The sequence below is a fragment of the Ochotona curzoniae genome, unplaced genomic scaffold (assembly GCF_017591425.1).
Source record: "Ochotona curzoniae isolate NIBS_2020 unplaced genomic scaffold, NIBS_Ocur_1.0 scaffold_3835, whole genome shotgun sequence".
In the NCBI taxonomy this organism is placed as follows: Eukaryota; Metazoa; Chordata; class Mammalia; order Lagomorpha; family Ochotonidae; genus Ochotona; species Ochotona curzoniae.
The window spans coordinates 22,225,443-22,247,265 of NW_024467114.1; the positions used below are offsets into that span (position 1 = coordinate 22,225,443).

General features: G+C 41.3%; 1 protein-coding gene and 1 non-coding gene across 2 annotated transcripts in view; one reads left to right on the top strand and one right to left on the bottom strand.

The window, feature by feature from the left end:
- BBS9 (Bardet-Biedl syndrome 9) overlaps positions 1 to 21,823 on the bottom strand; it is a 333,069-nt gene that overhangs the window by 286,540 nt on the left and 24,706 nt on the right. The window lies entirely within an intron of this gene.
- Positions 4,805 to 4,987, top strand: LOC121145935. Its single transcript, XR_005882104.1, has one exon. It is a non-coding gene; the product is annotated as a U2 spliceosomal RNA (small nuclear RNA).

A 21,823-nucleotide genomic window follows, 5' to 3' on the forward strand; every position in this document is an offset into this window, starting at 1 on the left:
TCTCCCTCTCTCTCTTTCTCTCTGTAAACTCTGCATTTCGAACAAATAAAATAAACCTTTACTTAAAAAAAAAAAGACATTTATAACAAGAAAAAGATATAACTGCAACTGCCTTTTTTTCCTTAAGTCCAACACAATCTCACTCTAAGATATTCAGCAGTTCTTAACTGACATCACATCGGGGGATGTCAGATACTTAACACAGCAGCTTTCATGAGAAAAGGAAAAAGATGTTAGGTGTAATATAACATAAATTGATGGGTAAAAGACGGTACTTGTTTTTTCTTCAAGAAAATCAATATCCTTTAATAAATATTGAAAGCAAAACAAATCACGATAAATAATGACAGCAAAAAAGCTAATAATGAAAAGTTAATGATGAAAAGGTTCCCTCTCTGAAGTAAAATAAGAATCAAAGCAGATTGTATGTAATTCATGCAAATGGATCTATAGCTTGGCAACATTACACTGACTACTTGAAATCAGTCAAATGTGCACTGGCATGTTCCAGAAGAAATAAAAATGCACTCACGTTTCCATGTAACCAATGACCACCGCAACCATCGGTGTCAAGACTCTAACCTGCGCGACGACCTCAGTGTTCCAGAAAAGACTTACTGCTCGGTGTCCTTTATTTCTCCAACACACATGGCATGCATCATTCCAGGAAATGTTTAATTGCTAAACCCTGCTAAAAGTTTAAATCAAGGGACAAACGCTTCTCCTTCCCAAATTCAATAATTATAATAGAATTAGGGGTGAACATATGAAGAAGCCCTTGAAAGCGTTTTCTAAACAGATGAACTGGTTGAGAGTTACAACTTTCCTTATGTTTGCCTGCTCCAAAACACATGTTTTTTCAATTATACCACAAAGACTGTGGCTTCTGTTCAAACCTAGACTTTATTGTTTATAAAATTAGAAACAGATACACAGACTCACATACACACACACACATAAACATACACACTCGGGCTATATATCACGTAGGAACAGCTGAAAGGTTTAATGTGTTATATGAGAAATTGCTTTACACACAAGAGGAAATTAATGATAAGCTCTCAAACGGATAACTGCTTCAGAAATAAGCCTTTCTTCCACCACACCGATATCCCAGCACCTGCTATCACATTTATGCAATTCAGACAAAATTAAGGGAAAGTACTAATTAAAAAAAAAAAAAGAATCAAGAACCACTTATCACATTTTAGAATTAAAGGCAATCTTAATTTTGTCATTTGCCATGCTTTTTCAAATTGTATACAACTTACACAAAAGCATAATTTAAAGCAAGGATGAAAACATTTCAGCACGGCACACGAATGAGAAGGACCAGTACCACTGTGTAACAATCACACACGCTCAAAAAATGTATAATTATACCAAAAACCTAACCCACGGAGCTATGATTTCTCATGATTTGTACAAAAGGGGTATCAAATGATTTTTAAAGATTTGTTGATTTTTGTATGAAGAGCTTCTTCCAGGTCTCTCATTTGGGGCCCAAGTACTTTGTAAAATGCAGACTGCCTTGTGTGCAGTCCAAAGCTCCAAAGAACAGAGTACGGATCATTTGTTTCCGCCTTCACTGTCCACTTACCAACAAGAACTCAAAGATTTGCACCCTCTGCTTCCCTTGAAACATTAGCCACTGACCATTAACCCTTTATTACTAAAGGAAATATGGTGTCGCTTTTAAAATGTTGAGGAATAAGGCCCAGAGTGGAAGCCTAGTGGCTAAAGTCCTCACCTTCCACACGCCAGATTCCCAAATGGGCGCCAATTCTAATCTGACGGTCCTGCTTCCCATCCAGCTCCCTGCTGGTGGCCTTGGAAAGCAGCTGAGGATGGCCCAAAGACTTGGGACAGTACACCCTCATGGGAGACCCAGAAGAAGCTCCTGGTTCCTGGCTTCGGATTGGCACAGCTCTGGCCGTTGAGGTCACCTGGGGAGTGAATCAGCAGACAGAAGATCTTCCTCTCAGTCTCTCCTCCTCTCTGTATATCTGATATTCCAATAAAAATAAACAAATCTTTTTTTAAAAATGTTGACGAATAAAAGAAGCTGGAAATGAATAACTACAGTAATATTTCCAAAGAGATCTATACACAACATATGTGTGTATTAAAAAAGTATCTGCCAGTACGTTGGAGGCTGCAGAGCACACACGGTACCATGATAGAGAACGGAGACAAAACAAATTGATCAACCATCCCACCCAAGTGTTGGCAGTGAATAACCAGGCAAGCAGAGACTAAGGTGGACTATGTCAATCTGTGGATTCTGGAGAGATTTCATTGTGCATGGAGTGGTGAGATCGGCAGTAATTCGGAACTGTTGAACTATCAAAATTTCACGAACAGGTCCCGCAGAGCATACCCCACAAACTTCTCTCTGTATATCTGCCTTTCCAACAAAACATAAAATCAAATAAATCTTTTTTAGAAATTACTTATGGGCACAGCACAGTAGCCTAGCAGCTAAAGTCCTCGCCTTCAACTCACTGGGATCCCATATGGGAGCCAGTTCTAATCCCCGCAGCCCCGTTTCCCATCCAGCTCCCTGCTTGTGGCCTGGGAAAGCAGCTGAGGACAGTGCAAAGCCTTGGGACCCTGCACCCAAGTGGGAGACCTGAAGGAAGTTCCTGGCTCCTGGCTTTGGATCAGCACAGCACCGGCCATTGCGGCCATTGCAGTCACTTGGGGAGTAAATCATCAGATGGAAGATCTTCCTCTCTGTTTCTCCTCCTCTGCATATCTGACTTTGTAATAAAAATAAAATAAATCTTTTAAAAAATGAAATAAATAAAAATTACTTACAGGTATTGGGACTGGTGCTGTGGCATAGTAGGCTAAGCCTACACTCAACGTACCAGAATCCAATATAGGTGCTGGATTATACACCAGCTGCTCCACTTCTGATCCAGTTCCCTGCTAAGAGCCTGGAAAGGCAGCAGAAAATGGCTCGAGTCCTTGGGCCCAAGCCTCCACATGTAGGACCCATAAGGAGCTTCTGTCTCCTGGCCTAAGATAGCTCAGCTCTGGCCACTGAGGCCATCTGAGGAGTTAACCAGCAGACGGAAGATCTCTCCCTGTCTCCCCTTCTCTCTGTAAGTCTTTCTAATGCTGCCTAGCAAAGGATTTCTTCTTTTATTATTAATATTTTAAGATTTGTTTATTTTTATTCGAAAGGCAGATACACAGAGAGGAGAGACAGAGAGGAAGATCTTCCATCTGAAGATTCACTCCACAAGTGACCAGAACAGCCGGAGCTGTGCTGATCCAACACCAGGAGCCAGGAACCTCCTCTGGGTCTCCTACATGGGTGCATCGTCCCAAGGCCTTGGCCCATCCTCGACTGCTTTCCCAGGCCACAAGCAGGGAGCTGGATGGGAAACGGGGCTGCGGGGATTAGAACTGGCTCCCATATGGGATCCCAGTGAGTTCAAGGTGAGGACTTTAGTTGCTAGGCAACACCGCCAGGCCTGGCCATTCTGGTTCTTGCTGTTGGATGTTTTAGCCCAGCCAGGACTTGTCCACACCCACACACAGTTCACACATGGCTCAGTAGGGGCAGAGACCTAGCCTAGCTCATCCTGCACCTACCCTGGTCCTCCAGAGCACCACTTGGTGCTGGAGTCTAGCCCAGTTCGGTGTGCCCAGCCCCAATCCGCACTTGTGCCACTGTGCCAGGCCCTGCAAAGGATTTCACAAAGGAAAGCCCATGACAAATCCTGACCAATCAAAAGGCTCTTGTAGCTATTCCTGGAAATGCGCCTCCTCCCGGCGCCATGTGTGGTGCGTGAGCTCTGGGCCAGCCAGTTAGCTACCACATGCTATAAAAATAATACCCGGAATTTACAGAAATGGCTCTCCAGCAGGGAGCTTAAGCCACTTCTAAATGACAGTTCATTACTGACCAGAACAGCATCAGACAAACACACAGCTAATGTGTGAAAGAAACCAGAGGCCAGGAGGGGATGCTCTTACAAGGTCAGACAAAGTCAACTCGATTTTTGACCAAAGCTCAGGGTTTTCACCAACCCGGATCATATCTCCTGAAAGGACAAAAATACAAAGGTACTTCAGAAAACTCACTAGAAATGGAATGTAAAGGCAAGTTTATTCCAGAGCCAACAGTTTCGATTTTCCGATAACTTTGTGAAGTGCCCTTATGCCGTACTTCATGTCCGCTCTCTAAGATTCGCTCAGTGAACTGGCCGTCGATCTGCCACTGTGATTCAACATTTTTTAAAGGAATAATGTCAAAGTTTTTCTTTCTTAAACTATACCAGTGCATCTTTCTTTGCAATATCTAAAGTTAATTCTAAATCTCTGTCTTTTTGTAGGGAGGTTGCCTCTTACAGTAACTATTATCAATAGACCAAACTGAAGTTATACACAAAATTTAATATTTTAGTACTGCAAACTTTTTACTGTTCATCTTGCTTCCTTTGTCAATTTACTTTCGATGTGTAACTAGTGAATAGTGGCTTTCTTATTTTTTCACTTAAAAATGCAGTCTTCCAAAAGCTCAGCCAGAAACGTCTATTTCCAAAAGCTTATTGCAGCCAGCTGGCTTTGTTGGTGACATATGTGCAAAGTGAAAGTGTAACCTATAGTGATTTTCTGAAGGTCAGATGGAATCACTTAGCGTACTCAACGAGGCTTCCAGTCCACGCCTCAAGAGAAATAAATGTCCTTCAGCTAGCCAGTGTTGGAGCGTCAGACGAGCTACTGTCGCTGGAATACCAGAGCCACCTCAGCGCCACTGGAATCTACACACAAGCTGAGAATTAAGATTACCATTCCTCAGCCTCTTGGCTATGATCAAGTATAGTATCGGTTCTTGTCAGTTTATACGTCCTCTATCTGACGACAATATGATAAATGGAGTTTTGGAGCAGGGAGTTGGAATAAAAGCTAGCCCCGTCCACTTGGCGCACTGACTTGGTATTGCAGCACCTCCAGAAGTGGTGTACCCACTCGAGGAAACAAAAAAAGAAAATAGAGCTAGAATCTACTTATATTACGGACATGCTATAAAGTCCAAAAAAAATATTATAATACGCAGGTAATGTTGTGAAAACTAAAAATATTTCATGTAAATCATTTCCTCTGTTTTCTAGGTTTCTTTAAGCCCAAAAAACACTTCAAAAATGTTAGCAAAAATGCTGAATGTTAAAAAAAAATCACACAAGTATCTTCAACGTTAAACCTTAGAAATTTCAAATAGCCTCTTGGAGGCAGGTGCCCAGACACTCTCCTAGGCACACTAGTAGGAAGTTTGACAGGAAGTGAAGCAGCAGAGGCTTGAACCAGCACCCATATGGGATGTGTGACAGCAAGTGAGTTAACCTGCTTTGCCAAAACTGCAGCCTCACAAGTTATCATAACTAGCACTTTTTTTTTGTCACATACCAAATACTGCTAATATACAGATTTTTTTTCTTTAAAAATTAAATACACTCATGCATTCAGCACAATGGCTCAATGGCTAAATCTTTGCCTTGCAAGCACTGGGAATTCATATGCGTGCCAGTTCCCATCCCAGCGGCCCCGCTTCCCATTCAGCTCCCTGTTTGTGGCCTGGGAGAGCAGCAGAGGATGGCCCGAAGACATGGGACCCTGCACTCATGTGGAAGACCCAGAAGAAACTACTGGCCCCTGGTTTCAGATCAGCTCAGCTCCAGTCGCTGCAGCCATCTGAGAGTGAACAAGTAGATGGAAGATCTTTCTTTCAGTCTCTCCTTCTCTGTATATCTGCCTTCCCCCAAAAATAAAACAAATATTTAAGGAAAAAATAATGTATCTATCTATTGCATCCCATAAGGACAACGCTCTCCCACAAGTTACGGTGACATGACAAAGCCAAGCTCATAAGGTTCTCACTGATTCTAAACTGATTTTTAATAGGCCTACTGCATAATCACAATTATACTTCTTGTGTCTTTCCTTTTTAAAAAGATCAGCAAATAGTTTCCACTACTAAATTATTCTCACAAAATTAAAACAAGATCCATTTTTAACTCAGAGGTTGTTAACTTAAATGACCCCCTACACTTCTGTTGTAAGAACAGGAACTCCTTTTCTTTGTACGGACACCAATTTCTTCCCTTGGCAACAGGAAACATGAAGTCCAGCTTGTATTTCTTCATAATGAACTGAGACCTGCGTGTGCAGACTAAAAATCTGGGCATCAAGCATCAGTGAAAACTGTTGCTGCTAACAGGAGCACCATTCTAGTTTAACGGCAGTGTTTAGAAAGGGGTTATTCTTGTTAACAGCAGCACTCCAGATGTGAATACACGAGCCAAAAGCACGGTGTGTACATGCTGACATGCTGAACAAGATGACAAAAGGCCCAAGTGGCCTGGCGTGAGCAGTATATGCTGCCTTGTAAGACATGAGAGCTCAAGGGCGCTCATCAACACCTCTGATCTTGAGAATGAGTTAACTAGTCACAAGAACTACAGATGGAAACAATGACTATTTTCCTCCTTAATGCAACACTCAGCACTCATCTCATCCATTTTGTTAGTTCTTTACAACAATAAAAGTGTGTAAGACAGAAGAACATTCCAGCAAAAAAACGAGACAGCACAAATGTAAGAGAAAATATCTCAATCTATATTTATATATTTACTTGTTGACTCTAGTGATAAAATGATCTAGGACTTCTTGCCCAGCTTTGGCAGAACTACACTGGTTCACCATGCTGGTGCCAACAAACATGAAGGAAAACTGCACTGTGCGTTCCTCAGAGCAAAGGAGTGGAGAGCAGGGGGGGAGGCAAACTTGGGTTCTTCCTCCACTCACTCGAAAGGGTATACCTACACTCAGAGCATGGATTTAAGAGTATAGACCCCAACCGTTAACCAGTAGTTAGAAGTCCCCATGGCACAAGTCACATCATTTTATGTAATTCCCATATGAGAATAAAAAATGGACGCAGAAGTCGCAACAGCGGAGTTATTAGCCAACGGCTGGCTCAAACACAAAGGTACAGCTCTGTTAGTACTACTCAAACTGGATAGCCCAGATGTTTAAAAGAATGCCCTCCTACAAGGCATTCCTAGACAGACAATAGGTCAAAGAGAAAACAAAAGGATAGAAGAACCAAGAAACGGGAAAGTGATGGTGGAGAATTAGCAAACACACACAGTTTGAATTTTGTGTCAAATTATCTGCTATGAAAGCAACTTCATAAACCAAAACAAAACAAAAAAAAAATCAAAAGTTTCCAAATGTTTGAATAATTATTTGGAGGAGGAAATGGCTTATAAAGCTGCTTAATGAAAAGGGATTTTATATTATTTTCATTTTAAATTTATCCTACAATTGGGGCCCACCCACTGTGGCATAGCGTGTAAAGCCACCACATGCAGAACTGGCTTCCATAGCAGTGCCTGATTTGTGCCCCCGGCTGCTCTACTTTCAGTCCAGGTCCCTGTTAAGGTAACTAAGAAAACAACAGAGGATGGCCCAAGCCCGGGGACCCCTACACTCACAATGGAGACAGGAAGGAGGCCTTGGCTCCTGGCTTCAGACCGACCCTGCCCACTGCCACCATTTCAGGAGTGAATTACTGGATAGAAGATCTCTCTAACTCTCTCACTGTGTCCCTGCGACTCTGCCTTTCAAATAAAGAAATAAATCTTCAAACAAATAACAAGCTCATCCTGCACAGAATAGTAACTATGTGTCAATTTCCTATTTCTATTGCTTTCATGATATCTAAGAGCTGAAGGTTATGAGAGACCAAAAAATGCTAAGATTTGTTCCTCTTTTGATTCTTCCAAGTAAAGGGTATGTATATATAAGCATGATCTTATTTACACATAATTTAAAAACGCACAATTGGCTGAAGGCCAGAAACATATATTTAACACACATTTGTTCTCAATTCCAAAGAAGTCAGGAACAACTAAAGCTAAAGAAGCTGACAATATTTGTAGAGAAGCATCTTTACATAGATGCCACCAAATAGCAACTTAGAAGGAACCAGAAAAAAAATGCATCATTTTCATACCCAGAGAGACTTGGCTCCAGGCTTTCCAAGCTAGAAATTACAGAACCTTTCATCATGGATATAGCATCAATGTTGGTTAGGTACCGTTTAACACAAACACACCTTGTGTCCACTATAAATTAAGTGAACTTCTTGGAACCTAATCACCATCCACAACAAGATAAATGCATCAAGGAGCCAGCTAGAACACTACTCCACCACAATGAATGTCTATGAATACAGTGGGTTTTTTAAAGTCCATATAAAAACTTGAATGGTTCTATATAATGAGACTGTCCAAGCCCGCTAAAATCCTGGCCAGGAAGCCACACTTTCGGGTGGGAATCACAGGAACTGCACAGTAATCTCTAAATTGGTTGAGAGACCACCCATGGGGAAAGTCTTCCCTGCACGTTCCTGCCCAGACTAGCAGGAGTCAGGGAATGCTTAATATCCCAGGCCACTTCCTAAAACACCAATGTCTTTCCCTCTCTCTCTCTCTCTCTCTTTTCTTCAAAGATTTATTTTTATTGGACAGTCATATATACAGAGAGAAGGAAAGACAGAGAAAAAGATCTTCCGTTGATTGATTCACTGCCCAAGTGACCACAACAGCTGGGAACTGTGCTGATCTGAAGCCAGGAGCTTCTTCCAGGTCTCCCACACTCAGGTGCAGGGTTCCAACGCTTTGGGCTGTCCTGGACTGCTTTCCCAGGCCACAAGCAGGGAGCTGGATGGGAAGCGGGGCTGCTAAAACCGGCGCCCATATGGAATCCCGGCACATGCAAGACAAGGACTTTAGCCATGAGGCTACTGCGCAGGGCCTTCCCTCTCTTCTGATGAGGCTCCCCACTGCTCAGATCCTTCTTGGGAGGCACTTTCCCCTTCCTTCTTGTCACATTCAATGCTTACTTTACAAATAAAACTTCTCTGTATATAACCAATTTTGAGGCTTTTATTTTCATACTAAGTTGAGGAAAGCAGCCACCAAGGTTTGCTGGTAATATATAATACTCTATCAACATTTATACATGATCTGAAGGGAAGATCAACACATTTTACCAGATGTCTCCAAAATTTCTCCAGAACACTAGTATTTTTTAAAGCTCAGTGAAAAATTAAAAGTTTTGTGTTCATCAAAACATAGAAAATAGGGCCCAGCGGCATGGCCTAGCAGCTAAAGTCCTCGCCTTGAACATGCCGGGATCCCATATGGGAGCCAGTTCTAATCCCCGCAGCCCCACTTCCCATCCAGCTCCCTGCTTGTGGCCTGGGAAAGCAGCTGAGGATGGCCCAAGGCCTTGGGACCCTGCACCCGTGTGGGATACCCAGAAGAAGTTCCTGGCTCCTGGCTTTGGATCGGCACAGCACCAGCCATTGAGCTCACTTGGGGAGTGAATCATCGGAGGGAAGATCTTCCTCTCTGTCTCTCCTCCTCTCTGTACATCTGACGTTCCTGTAAATAAATAAATCTTTAAAATAAACACACACACACACATAGAAAATAATACATCCTGGGCCTGGAGCTATGGTTCAATTGGCTAATCCACCTCATGCAAACGCAAGGATCCCATATGGGTGCCAGCTCATGTTCCAGATGCTCCACTTCCCATTGGGCTCCTCTGCTTGTGCCCCAGGAAAGCAGCAGAGGATGGCCCAAAGCCTTGGCACCCTGCACTTGCATGGGAGACCCAGAAGAAGCTCAGATCTGGCCTTTGAGGCCACTCGGGGAGTGAACCAATGCACAGAAGGCCTATCTATGTCTCCTCTCTGTAAATATGCCTTTTCAATAAAAATGAACAAAAGGAAAGGGGAGGGCCAGGGAGGGGAGGGAGAAAGACAGAACACATCCCACAACCCTCCTGCTGAGCTCCAGCATTTTAATAGCTCTAAGAATTCCTACGGAGCTTTGGTTAACCCAGGTTTTTCCAGCCTATTTGGCCAAGGAAAACCTATTTGCACATTATAAAACTGCCACTTGGCTGTTTACACTTGGGAAACCCCTGCTTTAGGGAAAACAACTGAAATCCAGCTTCTGAAAAACCGCGCCTTCACAGAGCAACGGACGCGGCCTTGGCTGTGCACAATCACGCTGTTTCTCTCATTCCCCTGGATCGTCTCAGCTTAAACACCCTAAGCCACTTATGATCCTCCGTCATTTTTCCCTATCTACACTTCCCTATCTAAAGGATTTCATGACTCTTATTTTTCAGCATCACCCAAGGTCCCAAAGACTTTGGAGTCACCTTAAGATCAGAGCAAAGCTTGTCATCCACTAAATCAATGGCTTTGAACAGACCACTTAACCTCTAATTTGCTCAGGTGAAAAGTTAGGGTAAGTATCTCTACGTCTATAAAGCAGCATACTGAATTTTGAAAAGTAACACTCTGGTTTCTCTTCAGATCGTATAAAACTTTTGCCTTTTACTAAATTTTGAAAAGTACCTAGCACAGTATGTGAACTAGGACACAATAAATGACAGTCTGAAGGGGAAAAGAAGTTTATGAAGCATATGAGGTCTAATAATTTTATTCCTATATTCTTGACCCTAACATCATATATCTCCATTTCAATCAAACAAGTTGTTTCTCGGAAGGACAATCTCCGACCAACATTTCAGAAGTCAGACACTCAAATCGCAAGACTTCAAATAATATTGTTTTGTTATTGTAAATCTACATAATACGAAGTAACACGCCCCTCAGATCACAGTATGGTGCAGCAGGCTAAACTACTACTTGGAATCTCCCCCCCAGACAGTGGAAGGGATAGGGGTAGGAGAAGTTTTCCAGAATAGAAGAATCTATAGGGAAACAGTATACAGCCTAGCAGTTAAGTTCTCTGTGTCCCAACCTGGAGGACATAGGTTCAATTCCCAGCTGTGGCTCCTGACTCCAGCTTCCTCCTAACCCAGAAGCTATGAGGCAGCAGTGATGGCTCAAGTAATTAGGATCTTCCCACCCATGTGTACAAGGGTTGATTCCAGGCTCCCAACATCAGCACCGGCCTAGACCCAACCATCAGGAGCACTGGAACACTGAACCAGCCCGCAGAACACGATCTCTCCCCTCCAAATAAATAGTTTTTAAATGAAGCTAAAGGAACACAACAACTGGGAGAAAAGGTGCCATACTGTGTTAATATGCTTTTAGATCGCCTGGCAAATTAGAATAGTGGACTAAACAAAAACATTGCCTTGTAATACTCTTGCACAAGATTGTGAATGAGCAGTATCCCATTACTCTCCCTCTAAACACCATGGAATGGTAATAATCCTAGTACCCACAGAAATTAAAAATATTTCCATTCTCTGAGCAAAACAACCACTCTATTAATAGCAATGAAAATGAGATTGTAGAAAACTAACAGAACTCTGTAAGGTATTTCACTTTCTTCTTCTTTCCCATTATTGTGCCAGCTTTCCAAATATAACGCTTCCTGATGCTAACCAGGTGCCTTATGGTGAGTTTACTCAACTTGCTGAACATATATTGGGTCCCCTAAGTAAAACAACTGACCCAACTATGGGGACAGACAGGCAAGCTTTTCGCCCATGACTGAGAGCCAAACGTCTAGAATCCTGACCCGGCAGCCAGTAGGACCTCCTTTACCCTTTCATTTAGGACAGAAACTAGAAGTCTGCAAACACAGCCAATCACACATTTCTTTCCCCGAGCAGTGACTCTGATGACAGGTTTTTCCTCCAATATTTTATGAAAACATTCTTCCAGGGACTAGCTGTGTGGCATGCTTAGTTAAGCCACTGCTGGTGATACCACAGTCCCCTACAGAAGCACCAGTCACACCGGCTCCTGCATCATCTCCAGCTCCTTGTTAATGTGCCTGGGAAAGCAACAGAAGATGGTCCAATTGATTAGGACCCTGCCACCCAAGTAAGAGACCCAGGTGGAGTTCCTGGCTCCTGGTTTGGGCCTGGCTCAGCACCAGCCACTGCGGACATTTGGGGAGTCAAAAAATGGAACATCTCCCTCCTCTTCTTCCTCTCCCCTTTTCCTCCCACCACCCTCCCCCTGCCTTTCAAATAAATCTAAAAAAATGAAAGTTCCCAAAAATGGAGTTAAAAGATAAGTTTACTTTAGGCAAACAAAAATATCAAAAGAGTAAATCTGGTTTCCTTTTTCGGATGGTGATTTAAAGACTCCTAGGCCTTGTTCTCTTATAAACGAATGAATGAACAAATAAATAAATAACCACCCCAAAACAACACTGGCTAAAGGAAGCACACCCCTTCCAAGGAATGAGGAGACCTGGGAGAAGCCTACCCACAGGCTGCGAAGATGGAAAGTGCATGGAGGAAAAGGAACCACGCATGCGAGCACAGAGTCGTCTAGAACACAAACGGCCAGTCACCCCACGGAACACCAAGGAAAAGCACCAGGTGTCCCAGCGACGGGGGTGAAGTGTGAGCACAAAACAGGGACTTGCAGAGAAGTGTGTAGGGCTAACAGATACCCAGAACCCCTCTCCGCAGGAAACAGACATCCGAGAATTTGGAGAAGGCAAACTAAACCAAGAAATTGCAGATTAAAGATTTATTTATTTATTTATTTTTGTTGGAAAATCAGATATACAGAGAGGAGGAGAGTCAGAGAGAAAGATCTTCTCTCTGATGATTCACTGCCCAAGTGACCACAATGGTCGGAGATGAGTGAATCCGAAGCCAAGAGCCAGGAACTTCTTCTGGGTTTCCCACGCGGCAGCAGGGTCCCAAGGCTTTGGGCTGTCTTCAGCTGCTTTCCCAGGCCACAAGAAGGTAGCTGGATGGGAAGCATGCCTGCCAGGATTACAACCAGCACCCATATGGGATCCTGGCACGTCCCAGATGAGGAATTCAGCTGCTAGGCCACTGCGCTGGGCCCAGAAACTGCAGATTAAGTGAACAAGGAGCATAGATGAGCATAGCAATGGGGCAGGCACCTGAGAACATGCAGCAGAAGCAAAACTACATCCTACCAAGTCAAGCCAACAACCCCTCCCTATTTGGCTCTAGAACACATACAAGTCTGTTCCCCATACATACAACACATGCTGCCCAGACAGGGGTGGAGGAAAAGAGAAGTACCCCAGGAGAGAAGAGAGTTACTGATACTGACGTCCCTAATAAAAGAGCCAGGCAGTATCCTGTCTTAAACTGAAGACCATCAGTCCCCAGGCCCCCAAAGGCAGAAGACTTAACTGTCAGTCTTTATTCTATGACTACGAAATATAAATTGATAGCCAATAAAAACACAAAAAGATAGTCAGGATTATTAGCCACTGGGGAAACGCGAACCAAAACCATGAGATGATACCACACCCCCCCAGGATAGGTGAAATCGAAACCACCACCAACAGATGTGGGTGAGGGTGTGTGTTGTGTCGGATCCTCACACATTGCTTCTGCGAATGTAAAACGATACAGCTGGACAGTTCCTCAAAAGCATAAACAAAGAGTTACCACATGAGCCAGCTACTCCATTCCCAGGAAAAATGAAAACTTACGTTCACTCAAAAACTTGTAATTTTACTGAAATAGTATACTGTACCCCATAAAAATGTGTAGATATTATATGATAACAAAAAGAGATGAAGAAAATAAGAACAGGCAGGCTTTTCCACAAATTGACTTAACAGGTTATCCAAATTTAAATATTTCGGTGTTGTGTTTTCAACTGATAGAACTGAAAGTAACATTAGTTTGCCTTTAAAAAATAACAGACTACAAATAACTTACAATTTCAACTTTTAGCAAGCGTCTTTCTGTTGATGTAATTGTTATTATAGTTCTTAACAATACCTTAGGTTCGGTGACAACATTTATATGACAACATCTTGGATACATTTCTGGTAAATTAGTTTTAGATAAAAATTTCACTACAGGAGTGAGCATGATGGCTCAACTGGCTAATCCTCTGCCTGCACATGCCAGGATCCACATGGGTGCTGGTTTGTGCCCCGGCTGCTCTACTTCCCAATCAGCTGCCTGCATGTGGCCTGGGAAAGCAGTTGAGGACAGCCCATGCGGGAGACCCAGAAGAGACTCCTGCCTCCTGGCTTTGCATTGGCTCAGCTCCAGCCAGTATAGTCATTTGGGGAGCGGACTAACAGAAGAAAGATCCTTCTCTTTCTGTCTCTCCTTCTCTCTGTAAACCTGCCTTTTCAATTAAAAAAGTTAAATAATAATTGTCTCATAAAAAAATTTCACTCAGTGCTGTTAAAACAAACTTGGGAAAAAAAACACAACTTGCACTTGAGTGTTTGTGCAATAGCCAAAAAGTGAAATAACCCAAATACACATCCACTGAGATGCAAACAGATAAACAAAATACGGTGTATCCCTTCGTATTGACGCAGCACCAGCCGTTGCGCTCACTTGGGGAGTGAACCATCGGATGAAAGATCTTCCTCTCTGTCTCTCCTCCTCTCTGTATGTCTGACTTTCCAATATTTTATTTCCAATAAAAATAACTATATCTTTTTAAAAAAGATTTTTGATGAAATATGTCAGTTCACACACAAAAATGTTAATTACTGCAAAACATTGAATCAGTATTCAGAGGCAGTACATAACTTAGTGCACCAGTATTTTTCAAAACATCCAAGTCATAATTTACAAAATCCCACACAGGCAGAAGATGCAGTCAAAATGCAAGACAGACCTAACAGATTTTAATGTGACTGAGAACAAAAAGCTCTTTGGTAAGGTTCGCTTTCACGTGGCAACTGTCTGTCCAGAAACTACTGTCTTGCTCTCCACCGCCACTGAAGATACTGAAATTCTTCTCTCTTCCAGCTACAAACAGGCAAGAAGCCAGACTTCTTCATCTGTCTCAAGCAAGCAACAGACTGAGTGAAGAAGCAGAAATGGCCCAACATCAAGGGGTTTACATAAAGGAAAAGCAGAGCCAATTGGTGTGCTAAAATTTTTAAATTCGAAAAAAAAAAAACTGCTTTCCATAACACAGTATTTTTTTTTAAAGATTTATTTTTATTATTTTTTCATTGGAAAGGCGGATATACAGAGAGGAGAGACAGAGAGGAAGATCTTCCATCCGATGATTCACTCCCCAAGTGAGCGCAACGGGCTGATGCTATGCCGATCCGAAGCCAGGAGCCTCTTCCGGGTCTCCCACGCGGGTGCAGGGTCCCAAGGCTTTGGGCCGTCCTCGACTGCTTTCCTGGGCCACAGGCAGGGAGCTGGAAGGGAAGCAGGGCTGCCGGGATTAGAACCGGCGCCCATATGGGATCCCGGGCGTGCAAGGCGAGGACCTTTTAACCACTTGCGCCACCGCGCTGGGCCCTCCATAACACAGTATTAACATATGCTATCATATAATGGTTTTGTTGCTTGTTTTGAAAGGATTAAAATGGGATATGAAATTTTGCAGTTTTGATATCTAATACAGTAAATATGTACTTGGTTCCTGAGATCAACATGGTTGAGAAGAACCAGAGCAAGGAGTGCAGATGAGAGAACACTGAACCCAAGAGACTTTCACCAACTCACACCTTGTTTCTATTTCGAGGGTCACTACCCCGACTAACCAAGATGGACCTTGTTAAAAGTAGAACTAAAAATGTATTAGGAGTATAGAAGGAATTAATTAGTACTATTTTAAATAGTTCAATGATTTCCTCTTTATAATTGCAATTTATTTGCATGGGTTTTGTATGGGACTTTTCACAAGATTAACTATATAAAATGTTCAGAAATAACATTAAAAAGTGGATTTTTACTTTTTGTAAACATCAATGTGGCACACTTCTTTACGTAAGCTAACATGGTAGTTATGAGCACTGTGCTGTATAGAACAACACAATATCACACTATATGGGTACCAAGTGTGGAGAGGTCCAACCCACCACACACGGCTCAGAATCAAAACCAACCACCAGATATTTGCAGGAGGCTCACAATAAGAAAAACCCTAGAAAAACAAAAAGAACAAAATAAAACTGCCAGAATACAAAGAGATCGTCAAAAAGTAGAGAATTAGCAGGGCTGCTTTTGTAACAGGGGTAAGGACACGACTTGGGATGGCTACACGCCACACTGCAGTACCTGGGTTGTCCTAGTTCCATTTCCCATGCCGGCTTCCTACTAACGCACAGCAGTACTGGGGTACGTGGGTCTTTGCCACTCGCATGACAAACCCAGATAGAATTCTTCACTTCCAGTTTTGACCTTTGCCCAGCCTCAGCTGTTACAGGGATTCAAGGAGATGGAAGCTCGCTCTCTCTCTCTCTCTCTCTCTCTCTCTCTCTCTCTGTCTTTGCTCTCTGAATGAAGTTTTACAATTGATTATGAAAATAAAGAAAATTAGGTGTAATGAGTGGAAACTTGCGTATCTCCAAGACGACAGGAAGGTCTGCAGGAACTAAAGGGAATGGAGAGAGGCAATAGTACAGTTCAGTCTGGGAAAGTCTGACGGATACTGAGTAACATATGCTTCCAAAGAAATTGGCCACTAGAACCATCTCCCTTTGGCTAAGACAGAAATGCGACTCCCATGCCTTGCAGATTGAAATACACTTACATGATTCAAATAAAATGTGTGTTAACTTTCAGAATCATAAAAGTCATGGATGCTTTGATTATAATTACAGTCCAGTATGTAAATATTATTAACCCTGACAATGTAAGAGTAAGGGTGGAGTTAACAGAACTCGAAAGTCCTAAGGTGGTAAGAAACGATGGCAAAAATTAGATGACTAGAGTTCTCATTTTATAAAATGCACAGTCAAGATGATGAAAATTGATGAAATAAGGAACAAAAAATTAAAAGGCCATATGGATGGTATCGATGGTGGCACAACAGTCTAATCCTCCTCCATCTAGATGTTGGCACCCTATATGAATGATGGCTCATATCCACTTCAAATCTAGCTCTCTGCGTATGACCTGGGAGAACACCAGAAGATGGTCCAAATTCCCTGGGCCCTGCACCAGTGTTTTAGACTGGGAAGAAGCTGTGGCTCCCAGCTTCAGATTGGCCCAGTTCTAACCGAAATAGCCATTTGGGGAGTAAAGTAAAGCAGTGGATACAACATTTTCTCTCTCTCTCTCTCTCTAATTCAGACTTCGAAGTAAAATAAATTTAGAGGCCAGCAGTGTGCAATAACGAGTAAGGCCACCACCGGCAACACCAGCATTCCATGTGAGCACCAGTTAGATTCAGCTGTTCCACTTGGATCTAGTTCCCTGCTAATTTATTTGTGAGCAAAAACAGAAAACAGCTCAAGTGCTTAGGCCCCTGCACCCACAGGCAAGATCGCAAGATCCAGATAAAGAGGAGTGTAATATTTTAAAAATAGGATTGTTGAAAAGCTTGTGTCAGTAACTATGTGATAAATTCAAAAAGAGCTCAGCCATTCTATAATAAGCACTTAGAAATCCTAAAACTCTATCACAGTATATTAAAAGCCAGAAAAATTTAAAAGCCAGAAAACTATAGCAATTGCTGGTTAACCTTCAAAATTGGGAAAGCTTACAGGAAATACATTTCAGGTATATTACAAGTCCCTAATCATAGTATTCTTGTCAACTGTGTAACACGTTAAGCCGTGCACCTAATAACCTATAATGTTTGTGAAGCTTAGATTTATTCCAAAGTATTTAATATGCATTTGATTCTCTGAAAAATAATCTGTTCTACATATTGACATCAGAAACAATATGGTTTTCAGAAAGTTGGGCAGGAGAAGCAGAGAACAAAAGATGAAGGATGGAGCCAATTCCCCAAGTTTCAAAAATAATTTATCACCATCTTTCAAAAAAGAAAGGGACCATTGAGGGGGTTCCCAAATATTATTATGTGTTGATCGATTCAAGAACAGCCCAACACTGCTGAGTAAACCACAGAGCAGTAGAAGTTTGAATAATCTCTCATTGAAAGGAAAAAAGTTAAACATCATATTCCTTAAGAGAACCTGCAACAGTAGACATATTAATAGTGCGAGGCACTGTTCCCGATATATCGGGGCCCACATTAAAGCCACTGCTACAGTCTGGAAAAGGTCATAACAAATCTTTCAACCTTACAGCATAAAAGTCAGTTGATAATTTCTTTGTCTAACACCTAATAAAATTCATTCTTCCAAAATTGTGGAAAAGCTAAGACCAGTCCCCCCTTATTATAAAGTTTCCTGTTACAAGCTTGCTTGGTTTACACATATGTTATGCTTTAATACTTTTTTAAAAAATTCCTCCTTATAACACCCTCTTTGTTGTAATACTCAAGTTACTTTGCCTCCAGGCTAGATATATAATGAAAGCAAAATGAATTCAGACAGATTGTTGAGGGGGAAAAAAAATCTAGTTTCTTTTTAGTAGTCTTTATTCTTTTCTTGTAGCTTTTCATCATCTCAATGTTTTGTTCCTGCTTCACATTTCCCTTCTCTTTATACATATTTCCTTTGGTAAATGAAAGATGATAGATTGTTAAAACCAATTTGTACTACCTTGGAAACAAGTTCTTTTAATAGATAACTTCTGCTTTCCCAAAATCTTGAATAAATTTCATCTATAGGACAATGAACTATACAGGACTTAATCACCCAGCTACAAAAAGCCATATAAAATCTTAATTTCCCACTTCCACATTTTATGTCCACAGTTCCTCAAATCATGAATACAACTTTCCAAATTAGATTTAGGGAAACAGTTCAGTACCATTCCCATATTAAATTGCACTGTCTTATTTTACCAAAGATCTACAGAAAAATGTTGATTTGAAAGGTTCTTATTCACAAATTTCAATGTAAAGAAATTATACATTTTTGTTAATTTATGTTAATTTTTATTGGAAAGTCAAATATACAAAGAGGAAGAAGGAGACAGAGAGGAAGATCTTCTGTCCATTGATTCATTCCCCAAGTGGCCACAATGACTGGAGCTACACTGATCCAAAGCCAGGAGCATGGAACCTCTTCCAGGTCTCCCGCATGGATGCAGGATCCCAAGGCTTTGGGCCATCCTTGACTGCTTTCCCAGGCCACAGCTGAAAGCTGGATGGGAAGCAGGGTGGCCGGGATTAGAACTGACGCCCATACAAGATCCCAGCACGTGCAAGGGGAGGACTTTAGCTGCTAGTCTACAACACCAGGCCCGAAATTGTACATTTTTAACAGACTTACAGGCAATTCAGATTCATGTTCTATAGGTAGACTTACTTTGGCATGCCAACCTTAACCATTTCTGATATTCTAAATTAGTCACAAATGACTTTAAATATACAAAATTTCTACATTAATTATTCTATAGAGTATATAACTTGAGTTCAAGAGGTAAACACATACAATGTCATTCTTGTACATGAAAAATGTAGAATATCAGAACTTTAATCCCATTATTCCTGGATGACTTAAAATTTCATAACAATGAAGATCAACAGTGTGATAAAAAAAATCCTATATCTGCATGATTTATTTTTGTACTGTTCACATGTAGAATTATAATTATACAAAGATTTTCACTGAAAGTTATTCATGTTAACCAAAAACTGGAAACCACTCAAAAGTCTTTTTTACTCAAGAGTACTCGTGTATCTTTCAAATCCCTTTAACATGGTAGTAAGAAATATAAACATTTGCTGTTCACATTCAGCATTTTCATAGATATCTTGCTTTAGAACTTAAAATTGTAATTCAGAGTTTCCATGCAGAATGGGGAAATATTAGTAATTCAAGTTAAGAAGGACTGGGGCAAGAAGCAGATCATTCATTTCTCATGGCCAGGCATTTTGTAGACAGGTTTTCAAAACGGATGACACCCGCTACATCACAGTGTCATTTGAATAAAGAAATCTGTAGGATCATTTTCCTTCTCAGTTGAATAAAATATTTAATAGCAAAATTACCCCATCATCAAAAAGAGCACATATCAAGACCAAAAAGGCGTCAAATCCTATCAAGATTCCCACACTAAACCATCCTTTTGTCAAGATCAAACTGGCCACAAACATTACCACTAACACTTGGCCAAGTTTTGACATTCTACCAAGAGAAAGAAATTACTAATTTTTTCAAACGACATCAGAAAAAATGTCGAACATCCTTTTTACCTTTTTCTCCCTCTTAGTAACAACTGACAGAGGTATTTAACCACCGAGTTTCTATAATGTTTGAATAGACAGAATCCAGCATTCACTTCTTAGGGAAAGTAACCACTTTGAATGAACACATAAAAAGTGAATTTGCAGACAATCAGGAACTTTCTTTATAACCTCCCCTTAGGAATTAAAGGTTTTATACAGCATAATACGGAGGAAGACACAATTTGAAAGGAACATTGTTTTATGGGTCTTGGAGCAGAGATTTTATAAATGAATGCCATGCGGATGAGAAAACCCAGCACAGGATGCGAGTCAATCCTATTATCCCCTTGATCTGACTTCACACTGTGGATGCATAAGGGGGCTTAAAAACAAATGAGGGGAGTTCTCCAACACTACAAAACACCTATACTTCACGGCAGCGGCTGAAACAGGAGCCAGCACGTGGGTGTGATCTTCTTGAGCATCTCTCGTTCACTTTTCAACCACATGGATTGGCAAACAGGGACCATCTGATCCACTGGTGAGACGAGAGCCATGAAAACATTATCTGCTGGGTCCCTGGGAGGAAACCAACACCCCCACACAAAAGGGAAGGCTGGGTTCTGGCTGTTCATTCACCCTGGCTGAGCATTTGCAGTTCGCTCTCTGGATAGCAATCAAAGAATCCAGACGGCTTGGGCTTTGGGAAGCACAGCCTGTGGTCACTAATACATTCCCCTGGCAGGCAGGCAGAAGGGCTCTGCTCCAGACAATTAGAAGTTATGGGAAGGCTGAGGATCCGATTATCCAGACCGCCTCAGGATGGGGAAAAAGGCAACAGACTTACCCTTCAGTTCATTATTTGCTTTGGCAGGGCTTTTAGTCTAAAGAATTCATGAATTTTTATTTATGTGACAATATAATCCCATACAAGCTTATACAAGTCATTTTATGATTTAAAAAATATTCTACCATGCTCATATATATTATTGGTAAAGTTCTGCTCACCTCCTTTGGTGACAAATATAATCCAGGCATATTGAACCTTTTATATACGGTACTTTCACTCCACCTTGGTCACAAATGTGGGACTACTGTGCTGTCAGACCTCCATAATCTATACCATGCCCATATTGCGCCTAAACTTTGACATTCAACTTTCCTTGAGAAAAAGTCTACCTTTCTGAAGTTCCATTTGACAAGAAAAAATTTTTAAAAATTAAAAACAGATCAAAGTAGAAAACTGGAAGAGTTCAAAGAAAATGAGTTTTCACACGGCACAGGGAACAAGATACAAGGGTTAAAGAAGAAGAAATATGTTTTCACACTACATATTAAGCAGAATTCAAATAATTTTTAAACTAATAACATTTTATGAACATATGCATACTCAATAATTTTGATGACCATTTTAGGCTAAAAAACATGAATTACAAAGAGATGAATAATGTATTGAAACATAACTGCAAGCAGATGAAAACTCTTTTTCTTTCTACTGGTAAACCTGCTATGTAAATGCTGCATCACCAGCATACTGAGAAATAATTTGAGTAAAGGTCATCCCAAAGGTGCATGCCATCACCCCTGACTTGACCCACACACTAGTAGATGTTCAACAAACATTAAAGATGAAAGAAAAAAAAACTGATGATACAGAGCTAACATGTGTTGCAAAAAATAACCCTGCAAATCTGACCTGTATAGCATCAGCCCTGCCCAATCATATATCTGTTCTGGTTTGTTCACTCAACACACACTTATTTTCTACTCACAACA